General features: G+C 29.8%; 3 pseudogenes across 2 annotated transcripts; 2 read left to right on the top strand and 1 right to left on the bottom strand.

Moving 5' to 3' along the window:
• The first annotated feature begins 1,662 nt into the window (after window positions 1–1,662).
• LOC149885275 (uncharacterized) lies at window positions 1,663–2,536 on the top strand (annotated as a pseudogene).
• Window positions 2,537–6,056: 3,520 nt separating this feature from the next.
• Window positions 6,057–8,511, bottom strand: LOC145196774 (uncharacterized; annotated as a pseudogene). Its single transcript, XR_016454981.1, has 3 exons — window positions 8,267–8,511; window positions 7,806–8,082; window positions 6,057–7,600 (listed from the first exon to the last, which is right to left on the bottom strand). The product of XR_016454981.1 is annotated as an uncharacterized LOC145196774 (transcript).
• Window positions 8,512–13,915: 5,404 nt separating this feature from the next.
• Window positions 13,916–17,059, top strand: LOC149885274 (uncharacterized; annotated as a pseudogene). The gene is made up of 3 exons (XR_016454654.1): window positions 13,916–13,975; window positions 16,525–16,683; window positions 16,848–17,059. The product of XR_016454654.1 is annotated as an uncharacterized LOC149885274 (transcript).
• Window positions 17,060–22,402: the final 5,343 nt, after the last annotated feature.

The raw sequence follows: 22,402 nt of genomic DNA, 5'->3' as shown, positions 1-22,402 counted from the left end.
CCCTATCCCTATCCCTATCCCTATCCCTATCCCTAACCCTAACCCTTACCCTATCCCTATCCCTATCCCTAACCCTAACCCTTACCCTAATCGCCTATCTAACCAGCTTTATTGTGAAATATAAATCGCACTGTTATAATAAAATAATTGCGCAAGCGTGTACAATATTGCGCTCTGAGCAGCTTATGGCTACGTAGAGCGCATTGCGCTCTACGAAGACACTTCGAAAAAACTAACAGTTCAGTGACGCAATATTCAGTAACGAAACAAAAAGATGGCATTAAAATCATTTTAAAAAGTTTTGTTATTTTGTAATAAATTTTAATTATACTCAGGTGAAAATAGAGTTGGAACAACGTTATCATTATGTACATAAAAATAATGTGATTTTGAAATTCCTTTGATTTTTCTTGAATAACTTAAAATTGAACTGAATCCAAGTTCATTTTTTTATTTTTTTGTGTCGTTTTCTGATATGAATTACAGATATTTGCAAATCTTGCAATGCTAACGCAAAATCTCCTGCTGACCTTTCCTATTAAGCTTGTTACCCAAAACGCAAGAAAATGAATAGGGGAGAACCTTAATGAATGGGACGATTATTGAATGGGACAAACTTAGATTCTTATAGAAGCATCGATGTATGGACATTCATAAAATAAAATTCCATGCTTAAATAGATAACAGTCTCTAGTACTACAGTGAGTAAAACATTCAAGCTTAATTAATGGTGTTTTTGGTGTGACTAATCATTTTTGGATAAAGTGATGCGCATATGCACAAATGTCATGCTCCAATAAAACTCTCTTTTTTCCAATAGCCAAATGCAAATCCAATTTTTTTGTTTTACTATATCATTGAGCAAGAGTCGGTGGTTATCAAACATATTTAAATATATTTGTTAAACAACTTTATCTACGTTTAAAAAGCATTTTGCAAAAACTGTTCCATTCATTGAGGTTTTCCCCTAAATAGGAAAAATTTTTGCGTAAGTTAAAATTTTGCGTTAATTACGCATTTTTCAGCTTTATAGGATAGGCCCCTGATCTCGCATTGACTAGATTTAACTCTAAAGGCTAAGATTCGCTTAACAGTAGCTCCTATTCCGTCACCCTCTCCTTTCCCGTGCATCTCTGCAAAGAATGCCAGAAGAGTTTTTAAAGAAAAAGTTTTTCAAACCCAAACATTGCAGCCATAATGCTTTTGTTTTTGAACTGAGATGTGGCATTATCGCTGAACATGTGTACTTCTTTGACTTGATCAGCAATAAAGTGAAGGATTTTGTCGATGTACGGTATAACGGAAGACTTTGTATGATCAGTTGAATCAGAAACTCTGGCAAATGTTTTTAAAAACAGTTTTGACTGCTTAGATACTTGCAAATGTAGACTATCTAACTAAAACATTACACATGATTTTATATCGTGACAGCTGTCAATAAAACATTTTTTTTTTATATTACTATATATTATTGATTATACAACAACCCTATATAAATAGGTTGTTTAGATATTGTTAGTAAAGTAATCGCCAACTATATTTAACTTATGTTATATTAGATTACGAAAAATATATTAAATTATATATATATATATATATATATATATATATATATATATATAGTTTGCCTTTTCTGTTTTTAGAATAAATAATGGTATAACAATGAAGTGCCATCATATATAAAACTGCATTAGATCCAATAATATGCCTATACAAGATCCAACAATTTATGATCAATTAGTTGTCAAGTTAGACTTAGATGATTCTTAAATCATAAGAAACAAATTAATTGCATTCTTAAAGAAGTTGAAGTCTCATTGGAATGATGTTAACCGCAAAGCAGCAGCATTTGAGAAAAAATATGCAAACTCGTTGGATTCTGACTTTAAACCTTTTGCATATGTTCCACCTGCTACTCCAACAATTGTTACCACTCCTCTTGGTAGGCCTACTTTAAATTTTGATGAGTCCTCTTTGAGATCTAAGATCTAAAGAAAAGTTGCTGAAATGGATCAATACTCAGCTAACCAAATATTATTTGCAACTAAAGTCAAATTTGGAAAAAATAATGAGCCTAAAAAAGCCAAGTTAGCAGAAAGATTATCAGTGGATACTATATCCCCATTTTATATGTCTACTGATGAAGCTTTTGCCCTTATTTTAGATTGTAATTTGACAAAAGCATCTTATCAACTGATGAAAAACAAAGCTGATGAAAAGGAATGCAATCTCTACCCAGCACATAGTAATTTTAGAGTGGCAAAAGATCGATGCTATCCTAAAAACATTAGCATAACTGACTATTCTGCTAGTATTCCACTTCAAGATCTACTGGATTACACTACAACAAGGCTTTTGGAGACACAGACTGGTGTTTTAAATGCAAATGAGTGTAATAGAGTTACTCTAATATACAAAACTGGTTTTGATGGCTCAAATGGGTACAGTATTTATAAACAAATATGTAATGATGATGATTGTACTAGAAATCTGAAGAGTGAGGAGTCTCTGTTTATTACATGCTTTGTGCCTTTAGAGCTGTCATCTATTGTCAATGATAAAAAGAAATTTAAAAAATGAGATCAAACAGCATGTACATATCACTCAAATGTGAGAACAAAGTTTTAGATTGCTAATTTATTTTATTTAAATTATTAAAGCCTGCCATTTAAATATTCCTTACTAATGGAATAGAGAAAATACCATTAAGTTAAATCACTCTTTTCGATTTGTAAATTTAAAACAAAATGAATATAAATTGCTTCATCAAAATAAAACCAAATTCAACAAACAAATTCTATATATAAATCTTATAAAGAAGAATTCGTTAACAAACACAAACTATTTTTGACTTAATTATTATATATGTACAGGCTTGGTCGGGAAAGGCGTGCGATCGCACTCTGATCTTGACCACGCATACAATATTTAATTGCGACAACTCGCCCACGGCTTCATAGATGTTTTGAGAACATTCAAGTATGTTTCCATGTTTGTCCGCATAACAAAAAGTTAAAAATACACGCAAAAAAAATAACTTTAATCTTTACTAATTAAATGATTTTATATTGGCGAATGCTTTAAAAAGATTCGCTAATATAAATTTATTTTATTTTAATACGTTGACTTATTGTTGGAGCCACACACACACAGTTGTTTAAAAGATTTAATAAAATGGCAGCGTATAAACTTTTTAATAACATATTTTGATCTATATTGTTAAAAAGTTTTATATATACAGCATATGATATATACATATATTAGCTTATACGCTGCCTTTTTATTAAATTCAACTTATTTATGTAATCGTATAACAAGAATATGACAATCAAAGATATCATATATATATAATGCTATATATGTTGTGTATGTATAATATATATATATATATATTTTAAATGATGACATCTTGTATGAGAGTTGAATAAATTTAATATATGAACTTCAATAAATACGAATTCTCTCAATACTAATTTTTTATTTTATCTAAGAAATTTTCGCTAGATTATTGATACTAGCATCTTCAGCTTTAATTACAAATATTATTAAATTAAATTACAAACAAACATTAACGGTAATGTCACTTTTTAATGGCTTTTTTAAACTTCGCTTTAGTTGGGCTTCTTTAATATTTCGTAGGTATAAAAAGTATGGCGTCCAGAATTGCGTTTTTACATATTGACCGTCATCTAAATTCATACCTCCATTTTTAGGTCCGCATTTGTTGAACTGAATTTCGATTGCCTCTCGAACTTTTCTTTCAAATTTTTTGGGTTCTACTTTTAGCGTCTTTACTTGATCCCATTTTATATTACCTGAACATTTAATTTTATGATGGCCAATTGCATACTGTTCTAATTTTTCTTCAAAAACATTTTTTTGGTGTTGTTTTGTTCTTGTTGCTATTCGCATTCTATTAGGTATACTCCGGGATGGCTATTTGATGGTAGTTTTGTTTTGTTGCGCGAAGTTAGTAAAGATTTAAGATTTGCACTGGATTTAAAGACTGCCCTGTAACCTGCTTTCCTAAAGTTTTTTCGAAGTTTTGGTGATAATACTGGGATCCACGATAGTGATATAGTTGGCATAGTTGCTTTGTTGTTAGATAAAACTATTTCATTATTTGAGTGTCGTTTTTTTATAACAATATTTGCAAGGTCTTGTAATTTCTTCTTTTCGTATCCATTTTCAGCAAACACATTTATTAGGAAATCGATTTCTTTATTTAAAAATTTTTCAGAGCAAATTGATAAAGCTCTATGAATAAATCCTTTAAATATTCCTTCCAAGATTTTTGGATCGTGGTTTGAATTAGGCTTAACCTGAATATTTGTTATTGCTTTTTTTCGATGTATGTTAAAATCATATTTACCTTTTTGATTATTCGTTATTTGGATGTCTAAAAAATTTAATCTTTTATTTTCATCTTCCAATTCAATTGTGTATTTGATGGCATGATGTTGACTGTTTAATATTTGTTGAAAATGGATGGTATTATCTTTATTTGTAAATCTTGCGTGGCTATCATCTACGTACCTGAAAAACGATTTTATTTCTAACGGTGGATTAGAATGAAGCGCAATATTGATTGCTTTATTTTCAAAAAATTGCAGGAAACCTTCCGCAAGTACTACCATGAGTGAAAGTCCTATTGGACCTGAATCTACAAGTTCATGAATTTCTTCATTCCATAAAAAATAACATTTATATAAACACAGTTCTATTAGTGATTTTATTTCTGAAACGCTTAGTTTTGTTAGTTTATTTAAATTTGAGAAGTGCTCTAACATATCAAGAAGAATTTTTGTAGCCTCTCCCAGAGGAATTGATGGATATAAATTGACAACGTCATAAGATACTTGTATTTCATCATTTGATATATTCCAAAGTTTAGCTGTTTTTACAAAAGTTGACAAATTTTTTAACTTTGTTATGTTTTTATCTAAGATTGGTAAAAATATATTTACTAGATATTGTGATATTCCATAACTTGGTGTCCCGATAGTTGAAACTACTAATCGCATAGTTGAAACTACTAATCCAAATAACGAATAATCAAAAAGGTAAATATGATTTTAACATACATCGAAAAAAAGCAATAACAAATATTCAGGTTAAGCCTAATTCAAACCACGATCCAAAAATCTTGGAAGGAATATTTAAAGGATTTATTCATAGAGCTTTATCAATTTGCTCTGAAAAATTTTTAAATAAAGAAATCGATTTCCTAATAAATGTGTTTGCTGAAAATGGATACGAAAAGAAGAAATTACAAGACCTTGCAAATATTGTTATAAAAAAACGACACTCAAATAATGAAATAGTTTTATCTAACAACAAAGCAACTATGCCAACTATATCACTATCGTGGATCCCAGTATTATCACCAAAACTTCGAAAAAACTTTAGGAAAGCAGGTTACAGGGCAGTCTTTAAATCCAGTGCAAATCTTAAATCTTTACTAACTTCGCGCAACAAAACAAAACTACCATCAAATAGCCATCCCGGAGTATACCTAATAGAATGCGAATAGCAACAAGAACAAAACAACACCAAAAAAATGTTTTTGAAGAAAAATTAGAACAGTATGCAATTGGCCATCATAAAATTAAATGTTCAGGTAATATAAAATGGGATCAAGTAAAGACGCTAAAAGTAGAACCCAAAAAATTTGAAAGAAAAGTTCGAGAGGCAATCGAAATTCAGTTCAACAAATGCGGACCTAAAAATGGAGGTATGAATTTAGATGACGGTCAATATGTAAAAACGCAATTCTGGACGCCATACTTTTTATACCTACGAAATATTAAAGAAGCCCAACTAAAGCGAAGTTTAAAAAAGCCATTAAAAAGTGACATTACCGTTAATGTTTGTTTGTAATTTAATTTAATAATATTTGTAATTAAAGCTGAAGATGCTAGTATCAATAATCTAGCGAAAATTTCTTAGATAAAATAAAAAATTAGTATTGAGAGAATTCGTATTTATTGAAGTTCATATATTAAATATATATATATATAACAGTAGACAATATTGTTTCGTCCTTCAGGGCTCTTTAGTAATGTACATAAATATAAAATTATGTAAGATAAACATTTTATAATAAATTGTTTATCCGTCCGATTCAGATATAGAACTTATATCTTCACTGGTGCAGCTTTCTTCGCTACTATAATCAGTGGCAATGCTAGCATTAGCTGAATCTAGGCAAAAAACTCTTCGCTTATCTAAGAAAATATCCACAGCGCGACTTAAAATATCATCGCGTTCTTGTTGAGTGAAATTCGTGTCATTCCCTGCTATGATTATAGAGTCTTCCATTATTGAGTGGTTCATCTTTAAACGCCTATCAGTCAAAACACTGAAAACGCGTTCGACAGCTGAATTAGAACCAGCAATACACATCAGAAGTTCAACTAAAAGACTCAAGTTTGGAAACTTAATTTTATGATTAAGAAAAATATTCTGCTATATTTGCAATGGTGTGAGTGCAATGGTATACTGCGCATTTATTACTAGTTTTGCAGCTCTCCATTCCGAAAGAACCATTTTAAAATCCATTCCTAATTTTTCTAGAGGGTAAAAAAATTCGTTTAGTAATAAAGATATGCTGGCATCACCATACATGCTGTCTGCTGTCCATACTTGCAGATCTAACCAATCTATTGATTCGAATATGGGATTTAACAGCGAACTAAATCTATCGTTTATCAATGGCAGAATGATTTTAATTGCTAATTTTCTTACTTTAATGGCAGAATGAATACATTCAAAGTTAAGATTAGCCATATTGTTGAGTTCAATCTCAACAAACTCTGGGTTTGATTTTTTCAATTCGTTACCTTCTTTGAAATACGAAGAAACAAGATTGGTTGAACCATCTTTTTCATTGATTATAAACTTGAGCAAATATGAATCAATAATATTATCAATATCTTCATTGCTTAATTCCGCTAGCTTGCCTTTGTTTTATCCACCGCTGGTTTTAACTCATTCACCATTAACATTTGTTTTTCAAAAACCAATGATAATGGTGATAACTTTTCTAAGATGTCCAAATAACTACAAATGCGCATTTTAGTTTTCCAGAATTGCGAAATAAATTAAATATGGAAATGTAAAAGCGTTCACACTCTTTATACTGGGAAATATCTTTCACAGCATCTTTTATTGCTAATTCTAAACGATGGTTTACGCAGTGAATTTTTATCAGCCACATTCTATCTTTTTTTAATTGTGTTAACACGCCATTATAAATTCCAAAATTAACGCAAGCTCCGTCGGCCGTAGCGCTTACAAGTTTGTATTTGTAAGCTGACGCAGTTAAAGGAACACTACCGGTTTCAATAAAAAATGCTATCAATAGCCTTTTTAATGGTATTGGCACCCATACCACCCAAACTGTTCATATCAAGTAAAGAAACTACAAAGCAGGCAGGAATCCCCTCGCGTTCAACGCGCGCAACAATCAACTCTTTTTCATCCTTTGTTTTTCTAGCCTGAGAACCATCGGAAAGAATGGAGAAAAAGTTTGCTTCATTGACAATTTTAGCAACTTTTTCTTTAATGGCACTGGCAATGCATGAGATATATTAACGTGCTAAAAATTAAATTAAAAAACAATAAAAATATTTTTCAAATAAAAAAATCAAATGGATAAATCAAAAGGATAAGACCATTCGGATGTAAAATCTTAGAAAAAACTTAAACTTTCATTATAATAGTAACGTAACTTTAATTTGATTTTTTCATTTGAATTGTTTTATCAAATTACGAAAAAGAAACTGAACCTAAAAATCAATAACCTGCTTTATTGTTGTCTTTTCCTTCTAAAAGGAGTACACCATTAAGTCTTTGGCATTTGATCAGTGTCTTGAAATGGCTATGTGGCATGCTTGGTTTTAGAGCCATTTCATAGGCTGTTCTAGTCATCTTTAATAGCGCTTCGCGGTTGTCTTGTGTAATAGGTAACGAGTTTTCCATATCGAGGTTAGCAACACAACTACTTCCAGGATCTTCTGAGTTACCATTATCAATCAGCACCGCTAACCAATGGCTTTGCTCTCTAAGATGGCGATCAACCTTTATTATTATCAAAGAAAAAATCACGGTTCAAATTAAGCAGTTCTCTAAAAAATTTATTCACTTAGCAATATAGTAAATTATAAGATAATAACAGTTAAAAGTTATATAATGGTAGGAAAATTATGTTTAAATTATTTCCTGGAGTCACAAAATAAGAACAAGCTAATTATTTTAATTTTACCTGATACTTTGTCACCACACAAGTTCCCTCCGTAAACGCTGTCAAAGAATTATTCGATACTCCTTTAACTAAGCATCCGTTAAAATTTCAGTTTTGTTCCTAGCACAAATCTTACACCATATTTTGACAACTAAGCCATTTTCTTCCGTGTATCCAATAACTGATTCTTTCCCCTACGAAAGAAAAGTTTTTAAGTTCTTAGATATTGGTTTATTATCTTTAATTTTTTTTGCTTCAGATGTCATTCTTACAAATTTGTTATACTTAAACTTAAATTTACTTATTTCTGTTTTAAATACTAATTAATATAAAAATAATAATAATAAAAAAAGGCCCACTCACTTTTCATAATCAGTGGTAAAGCAGTTCCGCTTTCTCCTCGTAATTTATTTCTACCTTTTGAGTTTAATCATAAAAAAACGCTTTCATACAGTTTGACGTGTTTAAAATTTGATTTTGGTTAGTAAAATAAAAAATAAAAATACAATTCATTTGGAATTTGTTTGGATACTGATCATTAAAGACCGCTAATTCATTTGGAATGTAATTTGTTTGGATACTGATCATTAAAGACCGCTAATTCATTTGGAATGTAATTTGTTTGGATACTGATCATTAAAGACCGCTAATTCATTTGGAATGTAATTTGTTTGGATACTGATCATTAAAGACCGCTAATTCATTTGGAATGTAATTTGTTTGGATACTGATCATTAAAGACCGCTAATTCATTTGGAATGTAATTTGTTTGGATACTGATCATTAAAGACCGCTAATTCATTTGGAATGTAATTTGTTTGGATACTGATCATTAAAGACCGCTAATTCATTTGGAATGTAATTTGTTTGGATACTGATCATTAAAGACCGCTAATTCATTTGGAATGTAATTTGTTTGGATACTGATCATTATAGACCGCTAATTCATTTGGAATGTAATTTGTTTTGATACTGATCATTAAAGACCGCTAATTCATTTGGAATGTAATTTGTTTGGATACTGATCATTAAAGACCGCTAATTCAGGGGGTCTAGCACATTGCGGAATTGTTTTTAACATTTTTGAAAGATACTGCTTAAAACAACGTTCTAACATTGTCATAGTAACTGAATGATTTAAATGTTTCTTTTGTTTGTCGTACTACAAAAAATTTTATGTAATATGTTAAAATAAACCTCAGGCCAACTACGCAAAGCACGAAATGATTAAAAAAATATTGACTTTTTTACTTATTAAATAAATCAACAAACGTTTGTTTATTAGAATCTTGTTGAAATAAATCAGAAGTACTCAAATAAAAGAAATTATACTAAACTCTTTGATAAATTGAATAACATTTGTTTCTTTGTTAAACAATTATTAATAGTAAGTTTTTACTTTATATAAAAGAGTGTCGCTTAATTATAATTTAAACATAAAAGACGAAGTTTATTAATTATTCTAAACTTAATTTATAAATTATTAATTATAAATTATTATATAAAAATATCTAAAAGATGTGATTTATATACATTTAAATTTCTTTAGAAATGTTTTATAAGGGGCTACCTATTTTACAATTTTTTTTTTATTATCATTGATAAATTATTTGTGTCATCATCAAAATCCCTATAAGAAACATTTAGAACTGTAAAACATTGTGAAAAGTAAAATCAATCCGTGTTATAATTTTCACATAAGTGTTCGTTGATTCCGTCGCCATCTTGAGAGTCCAAAACTTGCTTCAAAAAATTGCCGTAAACGCTATTCAGTTATGTTTTAGGGCCTGTTTATATGGACAAGGGCTAGCCCGTTTGCCGAGCTAGCCCGGAAAACGAGTCAGTTTTAAAATTACGTTTATATGAATTTTTGCCAAAAAAATAAAAAATGATATCGAGGTCAGCCTGTCTTTTTCTAGCAAGGCTGGCCTCTTTATCGGTAAAATAATAATTTTAAAGATGGGGTTTAGCGACAAAAAAAAAACACATTGCGTTTTAACAATATGTGTAACTGGCATTATAACACAAATAATGCTTCTTAAAAGCCTAATTGTATTATATAAGCTTTACAAATTTAAATTTGATAATTTTTTAAATATTATTCTTTTACGAAAACGATCACAATCACTTCAAAAGATGAAACAAGCAAGAGAGATGCCTTAAAAGAAAAAATCGTAGTTGCTGGTTTAAAACTGGTACAACTGATTTATGGTGGCATAATATAATAACTGGTGTAGCTCCCATTGATGTATGGAAAACAAATTTTAGCCTTTCACGGTTTCTTTTCATGAATTTGGTTTCAGAGTTAAGCCCTTATTTATCTCCTGACCCTTTTTCGCCTAACTCTAGAGCTCTATAAGCAGATAAAAAAGTAGCTATTACTTTATATTACTTAAAAGATGCTGGATCTTTGGTAAATTATAAAAGCAAAACAACTAAAAATTTAAGTACACGGAAATCGTCAGTTTTATTATTAAATTTATTATTTTACGTGGAAGATTTCAAATTTAAAAAATGTAAGAGTTTATACGCATGCGTACAAATTTATATAAGAAATTAACCAGCCCGTTTGCCGAGATCTCGGCAAAAAACAGTGAGATCTCGCTATCCGGGCTAGTTCGTTTATTCATATAAATGCAAAATAAAATTAAGTTAAAATATTGATGACATTGATATCTCGGTAAACGGGCTGGCTCGTTTGCCAAGCCAGCCCGCTTTCCATATAAACAGGCCCTTAGAGCAGTGGTCCAGTTGTGGCTAGCCAGTTCTGGCGTGCCAGCTGTGTATATGTATCGGCCCGTTATTGGATAACCAGGACTGGCGTGCTGCAAACGGACCACATGGAAGTTACTATCTGGCAAACCAGCGCTGGTGAATCTTTCACGGTACAACAATGGCTCAAATCGGCTCCGGCATGCCATTCATAGAACTTTAATGGCCCGTAAATGGATCGCCAGAACTGGCGTAGCCGGCACTGACCCATAGGAGCGCTGCTACTTGGGTTTATCCAGCCAAAGAAGCAGAAGAAAAGCGCGACTGGATTGAAAGGAGAACTTTTTGCCTATGAAAATGATGTTAAGACAGTTTCTGCACGGATGGGAAAGCCAAAGCAGTTCTGGGTGACAAAACGGAACATCTATCCAATTCTTTCCTAGGCTGCCTTTGCTATCCTGAGCATTCTTGCAAGTTCAGCATCCTCAGAGAGCTTGTTCAGCGCTGCCAGCCTGACAGTCACGAAGGGAAGAAACCGTGTGGATCCTCTGAAAGCTGAAAAACTGCTTTTGATCAAGAGCAACTACTCTCCGTTTGAGAGAAAAATGTTGCTTAAATTCTATTCAGAAACCAAAAGCTCTTCATCATTTCCAAATGAGGATCAGAATGATGACATCGAGGAAACCCCTGTTGACTTAATTAACATTATGGACTTGTATGAAATTGAAGAAGATAAAGAATTTGTCTAAAATGATTTTTTAAAACTTGGTTCAAAATTCTTCCAATTTATTTCTTGCTAAGAAACTCATGAAAACAGTCTCCGAATCAGTACATCTCCAAATTTTAAATGTTTATTTGTAATCAGTGTTAAGTTCTATGGTGAAATTGCTACACTTGCCAGTGTTTTATTTCTATGATGACTAAGGCAACTAGTATGCTTAGAAATTTAACTTTTGGTACCAAAACTGCATATATTTTCGCATCATTTAACCTCTTTCATTTACTCATACTGTTTAATTAATTGTGGACTTTAATTAAATACTTCATTAATTAACTCTCAGCTTAAGTAAGTTTAATTTAGTACATTTTTTAAATTTTACATTATACATTTTACAGACTCTTCCAAAGATGCTAAAATTACCGTAAGCAATAATTCGTAGCAAATATTTATTGACTTTTTGCGATTTTCGCAATTTTTAAAAATCTTTCATTAAGTTTCGGGATCCGAACGATGATAAAGCCAAAAACCTTACGGGTTCGGGTTTTCGGGTTAAAAAAATGTTCATTAACCAAACGGGTACTCGATAATTTATCGGTTATAGATAACCATTCTATGGTGAAATTGAAACATTTTCATAGTAATATTTTACATACTCCATGATATTGGCATAAGATGTATTGAATTCTATAACTGTAATCTCATAATTAGCTCTTTTTTTTCCATTTGTTTTTGTAAATATTTCGGCTTTCAACGCCTTGTTTTGTAGAGTGACGGACGCCTATTGTTAGGTCTTTCATGTCTTATATTACAACCAATGGTGAGTTTGCTCTAGTTTAAACTTACCATTTTGATGAAAGTTTCTACTTAAATATTTTAAGTAAAGTTAAACAATGCTTCTTATCCAATTAAAAGTTATTCAATCCAATGAAATCACTTGAATGTTTTAAAAACTTTGTTAAATTATATATTTAAATTACTGAATATTCACAGAAATTTTTAAAGATTATGTAGCTACGTTTTCAAAGGACAAATCTTTTTGTTTACAGAAATAGATATCTGTGGTTTGAAAAAAAAAATCACGAATGTTTGCACTATTTTGTACAATCATTGCACTACTTTGCACAATCAATCTTTGTTTAAATTTTTGCATAATTACGCAAAGTTTAGAACTTAAAGGAGATTTTTTTTGAGAAATTTTGCGTAATTTATTCAAAAATTCTGAGTAATTTTGTTTATAGGATTGCAGTTTACGGAAATTTTTTTTGCGTAAGAAAAATCCTGTTTTTTTGCGTAGTTTACACATTTTTCAGCTTTACAGGACTGGCCCCAGCTCTGGTGAATCTTTTACGGTACAAAAATGGTACTTATCGTTTCCGGCATGCCTTTTATGGAGTTTTAATGTCCCGTAATTTTTTCGCGAAGTCGGCACAGGCCCATACAAGCGCTGCTACTTGGGTTAGAATGAGCGATGAAAGGTGCTTTACTGCCGTCAACAAGTTTTACTTTAAAGTTAACGGAGGAAACTCTTTCAATAACTTGGTATGGTCTCTGCCATTTTGTTTGTAATTTGGGTGATAGGCCTTGTTTTCTCTCTTTAACGCAGCGTTTTTGTGTATGTCCCACAGTGACTCAGGATAATCAAAAAACGGCAAAAATTCAATGAAATTTGTTAAAATTTGTAAATATTATATGTGAAAATAATAGTTTTTGGATCAAAGAATTAAAAGTTGTTAACAAAAAAATTTTTTTACGCACACTTTTGATGCGTACCTTGCGCGCATACGCGTTCATGACGCGTAAGGTTCGGCTACACGCGTAAAAAATTTATTTCAATTATAATTTTAGAATTTTCAAGCCAATGCACAATACCTTGATACATTACTCTACTTGATATTTGTATAAAAATGGTTTTTAAAGAATGTTGATACATAAAAATAAATTTTTTTTTTCAGATTTGTTTTATTTATTTCATTATTTATCTTACAATCATTTTAATAACTTCATCTGGTAATGGTTTTCCTAGATAATTCTCATGTTTTCTAAAATTTATCATTTATTTTTACAAATTCTCTAGTACATCCTCAGAACATACTAAAACTAGTAAAACTATTTTATGTAACAGGAAGTACTATGCAGTAGCAGTTTGTGTACAGTAGGAGGCATAACATACCAGCCATACAAACTCACTATAAGTTTAGCTGTTTCAGTGGCAGCATAAATCTAGTTCATTGCTATTAATGGGATATCCACAAGATATGGTTATGAGAATGTTATGCAATCTTATGATCACAACCAACGTAATTTCAGAAAAAACTTCATGATTTTTAAAGATTCTGGCAGAATTACCATCATTTTTTTCAGCTGCTACTATTGGTATTGTTACACCATCTGTATAAAAACAGCTTTAGTAACGCAAATGGTAGCAACTAAAATCAAAACAAAATGGTAGCAACTGAAATTAGAGAAAAAATATATAATTTTAGGATAGTGTTTAACTTTTTCCACCAAAATATCGTGCAAGAAAAAGATAAATTATCGTCCAAGGGCTGCGCTTCTGATCATTAATTATTGTTTATCTTCAGTGGACATTTGACATCCTAAGACGTCCAAAGACGAATAAATTTGGTTCGGGCTTCCACGATCTTATTAGATATCCATGGAGGGCCAAAATAGTCGAATTTCGTCTTGATTTCTAATTCGGTTGTCTATTGACGTCAAAATAAAATTTTTTGGACAATTTTTTTTGACACGCTAGTACAAACTATTAACCGCCATATTTTTTTATTTTTTTATTTTTTTATTTTTTTATTTTTTTATTTTTTTTGTTATTATTTATATAATCATTTTTCATGATAAAAGAAATTATAGTGTATAAATAATTAATTTGTGGCGCTACTGCAGTTTCTCCCCCCCCCCCCCCTTTTTTTTTATTTTTGATTATGATAGAGAATTTTATGTTGATTCAGAAAAATATAAAAACATGGACCTGAAAATAAACGGAAAGTACTCTAATTCGAAGTCAAAGTTGAAAAAAATCCCACTAAAAACCCTAATATTCGCCATTTTTTTTCAAAACGCTTTAAAGGTGACATTTTCTAAATATTACATGTGATAAAACAATTATGAACTTAGTTTCAAAAGTTCTTCTTTTAGGAAACAAAACTGTTGAATTCTTTTTTAAAATTCATTACAAAAGTACATTACTTGCAATATAGTTTATTCCCTAATAAATCAAAAAACGGTTATTTTCATCGCCACAAAAAATTGCGCAAGATAAACATACTTTAACGACTTTTTTTAACGTAAAAACCATGCTATAAATTTATTGCTTTTGTCAGCTAAAAAATCATTAACTTAATATTCTCAAAATGGCGAATATTAGGGTTTTTAGTGGGACTTTTTTCAACTTTGACTTCGAATTAGAGTACTTTCCGTTGATTTTCAGGTCCATGTTTTTATATTTTTCTGAATCAGCATAAAATTCTCTATCATAATCAAAAATAAAAAAAAAAAAGGGGGGGGGGGGGGAGAAACTGCAGTAGCGCCTTAATTTGTATCAACTATTTGGAGAGTGAAAAAAAGTTTGTGCGCCTAGTCCAGAGCAAGACTTCATTTTTCATTCTAATGAATCTCTGAGCAGTGGATTTTCTTAGTTTTCTTTGTGATTCAAATTCAGATGATGAAGAAGATTTATTTAAAGATACTTCAGATGAACTATTTGCTTTCGTAGGTATTTATTTCAACTTTTTTAGAATTAGAAAAATTGAAAGTAGCACAAACTCCTGATTTAGTTAAAAAAAAATGTTGGCATTGAATTTTCAACTTTAGATAATTTTAAAACTGCTAAATTAAAAAGGAAATATTTATGTATTTAGGTAATGGTGAAGTTTCTTAACAAATAAACGACAAATAAGCGTGAGTACTTTCCTATTTACTCTTACATGTTTTATCAATATTACAGATTATTTATGAAAACCTCTTCTTATTCATTTTTTTGTATGATATTATTAATGTTATAATATCATATTACTAATGATATAAATTTTTCAATTGTTTGATTTAATTTTTGTTTTAGAATTAAGGATTTATCATATAAAAAAGCAAATTAAATCTAATTTAAAAGTTACATGTTTACTAATTAAATATAATCAAAATGTTTAGTTATTTTTGAAAAATGAATTTTTAAAAATGTTTAATTAAAATATCAGCTTTTATTTTTAGAATTCCAATATTTTTATGGAGCTGACAATATGATATTTTTATGGAACTGACAATATGATATTTTTATGGAACTGACAATATGATATTTTTATGGAACTGACAATATGATATTTTTATGGAACTGACAATATGATATTTTTATGGAACTGACAATATGATATTTTTATGGAGCTGACAATATGATATTTTTATGGAACTGACAAGTCATTTTGACCAAATTAAGGAAAATCAAAAGAAAATCCTTGATCACCTTGAATTTCTTGAAAATAATGAGGCAGGACCTAGTGGATTCATTACTGATGACGTTTTTACAGAACCACTTGACACGTGACAGAGAGGTTTGACGAGGAGGAAAAATAATTAAATTCCAATAAAGCATCTTGGTTTCCAAAGGCAGTTTTGTCAGTGCTTTTTTTTTTTTTTTTTTTTTAATGTAGAAAACTTATTTGAAAAGTAACTTTAATCAATAAAATTTAAAATGTTACCGCTATAAACACAACTCAAAACTAAAAACAAAGTTTATGTTATTTTGATTTAAAAGTATCCCTACACTGATGTAGGCTGTTATTGTCTTTCGTCAACTATAGATTTGTTTGTACCGAACTAAATTTTTTATTTTCTCTAGATTACAAAGATTAAACGTGTTGGTGGTTCAACGCCACGTAGAACAATTAAAGTGTGTTAGACAGCATAATGATGCAACCTTTGCAAAGCTGTTTTAGTAAAGATGGGATAAAGGGAAAATGGAAATCTGTAGCCACAACGTTATACAAATGTTTAAAAAGTAAGTTAGATTACATATCAAATTTTTGTTGTAAGGTTAGAAACCTTACAACAAAAATTTGAGTGTTTCTATGAAGAACAAAAATGTCATAACAAAATTTAAGTATGTATTTAATTAGATATAAATATTTAAATAAAAATACTTCTATATTTTGATTGTTTTAGAAGCGCTTATTTCAGAAAAAGATGGTTTTGAGGTATGCATTATCGAGACACTCGTTGGCGACTTGTTAAAACGAGCAATGCCTAAATTTCAAAAAGAAGAAATTAAATAATAATTAAAAAAAAAATAATGTAAAAGTTCTTTTTTTTTGTCATTGCATTTATATTATCTAATCTGTATTTAAACAAGTAAATATATTTTTAACTTCAAAAAAGTAATTATTCCTAGATTTTAGTGTAATTAATGCCCGAATACAACAACCATAACTTTCCTAAAAGTATCTAAAAAGGACGTCCGTGGACGTCTAATATGGACGGACGAAAGGTATTTCATTCGGACGTCTACTGGACGTCTATTGGATGTCCTAAATAGACGTCATAAGTAGACGTCCTAAATAGACGTCCTAGGTCTAATTTGGACGTTCACTGGATGTTATTGGACAACCAAATGCCCACTGGGATAAAGCTATTTCAAATATGTAGTACTAATCGAATAATAAATCATTATTCAAAATTGAAAACAAAAATTTTAACAAACTTCTAACTAGCATATAATGACAAAACTATGTGTCTTGCAACTTTATTTCATATATTAAAATAAGTTATACAAGTAAAAAACTCAAATTCAACTAATACAAATGTCAAAGAGTTCGTAAAAATCTTGTTTTCCGCCATTTTAATTTGTTTTGATATAATACCACTTAAAAAAATGGCGGAGAGCAAGGTCTTTATGGATTTATTGACATTTTTATTTCTGCAATAACTTCCTATACCGCAGCAATCCCTTTACATTTATAAAAGTAAAAGTGTTAATTAACTAAAAAAAAAACTTTTGTTCAAATTAGAAAAACTTACTTAAGTAATGTAAAATATATATTTTACATTTTAAATTTATATTTTACATTACTTAAGAATGTTTTTCTAATTTGAACAAAAAAAATTAGATTGTAATTTTTTTTTTTAATATATTTGAAGTATATAAAGTTAAAAGATTGTCTTAAAAGTAAATGTAGACTTATACATAGATTAAAGAGTCTCCATTTTTACTAAATAAAAATCTCCTTCTTTTTTCAGGCATCTTTGAAAATAACACTTCAATTTTTAACTTCTTTTAACCATAAAATATAGAATATAATTTTTATGAAAAAATTGTTTATTTTTAAAGAATATTTATAAAAAAGTTGTGAGATGATAATTGCTATTTTATTGTTGCTTTGAGTCACTGTGCGTTTCAGTCTTTTCGATGATTGTTGCGCTAATCAAAAAATCTTAGCCGTTTTGATTGGTTAGTATTGTATAAACAGTTAATGCTCCCCTAGGGAATATGTATCAATGTCTTTGTTCTGGTTGCATCGGTCTTTTGCAGACAACTATCAAACAACATCAGACTCAAGCACTTTATCTACTACTAGTTGTGATCTACGATATCTTCTTGGTGTTTAACTGTATTGAATATTAATATTTATGATAAGTAATTGAACTCGTTTAATAAGTCCATTCATAAGTTAAAACAACATGGAGCCCAGCGGAGAGATTTTCTAAAAGTACACGATAAAAAGTTCACGGACTGAAAAAAAAAATTTTTTTAAAGAGCCCACAAATCGATATCGCTGTATGTAAAGAAAGGAGTCGAGATCAATAAATCAGCTAAGTGAATTTGTTATTTGTTACTGGGAATTTTTTTTTTAAGATATACTTTAAGATTTATTGGAATTGAATTGTGACTTTTGGATAGTCCCAGCAAGCACACAACGTTGTGTGCTTGCTGGGGTATGTCTATCGCTAGCTACAAATTATTATTCCTTACTATAGTTGTTTATATGAGAATTACACTGATTTGTTGCTTTGAATAACATTTATAAAATTTTTCGTATAATTCATTAATTTGAAATTTAAATTATTTGATTTAAGAGATTGAACTTTGTTTTGAAATATTACACTTTGTAATATTTGTTTCATGGTTATTAATTACGAGTTTAAGATATTAGCAGGAATTAAGGAATTTATTTAAGATATTTTTAGGAATTTATTTAAGATATTTTTAGGAATTAATGATATAACGAGTTTAAGTCGTTCATCTAAGTAAATGTAACAAACCTATATAAGTCTTATAAATGTAGAGTAGAGGTTAATGGTAAATTATTATTATTTATTATTATTTTTACCACGAGGGTTCAGTTCGACTGTCCATTTTGTTGATACGAGGTTTTATTAAGTCATTGATCGAGCTCTCAATTCGAATGGCCATAAAGTTGTAATGGAAGCCATATACCATTAACATATATAATATAATTGTTTACTTTCTTTTCTTAATCTCACTATTATCTAATCTTACCAATAAAAGTAGAACACAAATGGTGGCCGTCATTTCAGTCAGCAGCCTTATGGTCGGTAGTTTGTACGAGGAGATTGGATGATCGCTAGTTTGTACAGGGATCGCTTGAATGAGTTGACGAGTCTTAAAAATACAGCCATCAATAAATATTTAAAAATTACACAGCATGATTGTGATATATCATCTTTGATTGAAGCGGATGAGGAGTTAGAACAAGAAGAAATTTCGAGTTTACCATCTTTTATAAGCGATCCATTTTAGGTATAGAAGATTTTATTAACAAAGTTGATGCAGAAGATATAAGTTTAAATTGCGTTGTTAGCAAGGCAGCTCAGCTTCCCGCTCTTAAACTAGAGACCTTTGACGGTAAACAAGAAAATTGCAAAACCTTCTATGAAAATTTTCATTTCGCTATCAATAAAAACAGGAAATTATCTGATATACAAAAAATGACATATCTTAGAAATTTAGTAAAAGGTCAGGTCTTATCTGCCATTACAGCATTATCCTTATGTAACAAAAATTATATAGTACTTTTATATACATAAAAATAGATTTTCCAATAAGCAATTACTTATTTCCATTCATATGAAAAAATTATTATCGCTCGAAAGAATTAAGGATGTTAGAACTATAAACGAATTAAGAAAAATGCTTAAGACAATAGAAATACAAATTCGGAGTATAGAAAATCTATCTATCGATTAAAATATTCCCAGAAGAATTAAAATTATTTGTAAATCGAGAATTAAACGGAAGTCACGGTCGGAATATGAATAACGTTTTGGAAACATTAAAGAATGAAAGTTTCAGAGTTCCAATAACAGCAAACATCCAATACGCGAATGGAGCAGATAATCGCTTTAGTAACAAGTTTAACCGGAATAATAGACAAAATATTTTCGTTAGTCAAAATTTCTCTTCAGATTTTATTACTTGTGTTTATTGTTTTATGAAATCATAAGTCATATTGTAATTTCGTAACCGATGTTTAAGCTAAAAAAAAATGTTTTGATTAAAAAAGGCGTTGCTTTTGTTTCCTACGCGAAAGTCAAAATTGTAGATAAAATTTTCGATGTTGTAAGTGTGACAAGCTGCACCATGCATCTGTGAGTCAGACAGCCTGGAATAAAGTTAAAAATGATAATTTCGAATTCAATTATTGTTGTCTTCTTTTAGATAACTGTTCCCAAATGAGTTACATTACGCCTTTATTATGTTAAAAATTAAACTAAAAACGATAGATTCTAAAGAAGTTAATATAAAAACGTTTGGAAATAATAAAGGTACATAAGGGTTCCAATAACTCCCTGTTATCTCTTCTGGGAAGTATATCGGTGTCCAATTCAATCTTATTATAGGGAAAAGTGTTCCCACAGCAGCTCTTTTAACCCATCTCTTATGTTGAGCATCTTTTTCTTGAATGGTTTTCTTATGATAATGCAGGTGAAATTTTAGATAGAGATAAAGTGTATATTAAAAGTTATGACGGAAACTTATATTAAAACTTATGTTTTGTAAAAGAAATTTGTTCTCCGTTGAATGGCAAATATATGGAAACTGCATAAATTATACATAAACTGTATAAATTATAAACATTCAAAGAACTTAAAGTTAGCATGTTATCTTAGAGATAATGAACATATAGAACTCGATATTTTGTAGCAGTGGATTTCTATTGGTCAATAATTGAAGATAAGGTAATAAGAGGATTTGAAGGCTCGATAGCTTTAAAATCTAAGTTAGGAATACGTGTATAATAGTCCAATTACAGCAATCAATAGTAATAAAGCAGATTATTCTGTCTTCGCACGTGTTAAAAGTCAAAGCAGAATTATATAACGATGAAACGTTTTTAAGAGTTTAGGTTTTCAACAATTTGGAGTCAGAGAGAAGATAATATTAGCGGCAATATAGTTTTCGAAAACTTTTGTAATATTTGAAAATAATAAGTAAACCGTAGAATTACATTCCAAGGACAATCATCTTTTGTTATGCGAATTTATTATAATTCATGTTTAAAAAGATTTAAATTGTTAGTGAAAAAGATCATGAACAATGCAAAGTTGATTCATATAATCATAAAAAACCTAAGTTCGAATTTACCTCATAGACCAAAAATTAGAGAAGATAAAATTACAACTAAAATTCATATGGTACTTGATGCGAGTGCAACAAACGCAGGCACCTCGCTAAATGATTGTTTACACTAAGGCCTTTCTTTAACAACTCTATTAAGTGGAGTTTTATTACATTTTTGTGGTAACAAGATAGCATTTATTGCCGATAAGATTCCAAAAGGCTTTTCTAAATATTTCGATAGCTGAAAAACATCGTGTTTTCATACGGCTTTTATGGTATAAAAATGTTAACAATTTAGACATAATATTTAAAATATCATAAATTAGTAACGTGTAGACTATGTCGAGTTTTATTTGGAATCACTTCTTCTTTCAGTATCTTTAACTTTCCACCCAGAGTGTTACGTTCTGATCTTATGTTTGTTATTTACTAAGTTCTTCTTTTTAATTTCTCCTCTGTAATTACTAAGTTCTCTTCATGTTGATGATTTAAGTTTTTGCTCTGCTTTTGTAATTGAATGTTTTAAATTTTATGAAAAATGTTGTTCCCGGCTAGGTGAAGTTTGATTTATTTAAGAAAGTTTGAATCTAATTCAGTGGATTTCGATAGGTGAACAAATGAAACGAATTTCCAGAGTAAAAGTATTACAAAATTGTTTGGTTTAGTATTGAATAAACACTTAGACTTATTTATGTTTTCGTCTTCGGAATTATTTAAGAGTACCCTCCCTTTTCCAACAAAAAGAGACGTACTTAGTTTTACAACAAGTTTTTTACAAGTTTTTTTTCAACAAATATCGCAAGATCTTTATAAAGATTTAGGTTCCTTACAGTCGAATTTTGTACCTTGATGTTACTTTGTTTCGAAATCTAGTGTTAGTTACACGCGGTTTGAACAATATTGTTTAGCGATGCTAGTTTAAAAGCCTTTGGTTGTTGCATATATTTAAGATGTTTTTTTAAATGAGAACTTGTTACTTCAAAATCTAGAATAGCTTCGCTAAGTAAATATATATTACCTCGTTTAAAATTGAAAGGTTGTTTACTGCTTGCAGATCTTATGTCAAGTGCAGTTTCATCTAGTATTCTAATTTCTAAAGTGAAACTATTTTCAGGCTCTTGCATTTGCTTACATTGGATAA

This window comes from Hydra viridissima, unplaced genomic scaffold (assembly GCF_058129835.1).
Source record: "Hydra viridissima isolate aposymbiotic clone 2 unplaced genomic scaffold, HvirCarnegie_v1 scaffold_8, whole genome shotgun sequence".
NCBI lineage: Eukaryota > Metazoa > Cnidaria > Hydrozoa > Anthoathecata > Hydridae > Hydra > Hydra viridissima.
The sequence above is the reverse complement of the archived record's forward strand: the minus strand, read 5'-3'. Positions and strand labels throughout refer to the sequence as shown.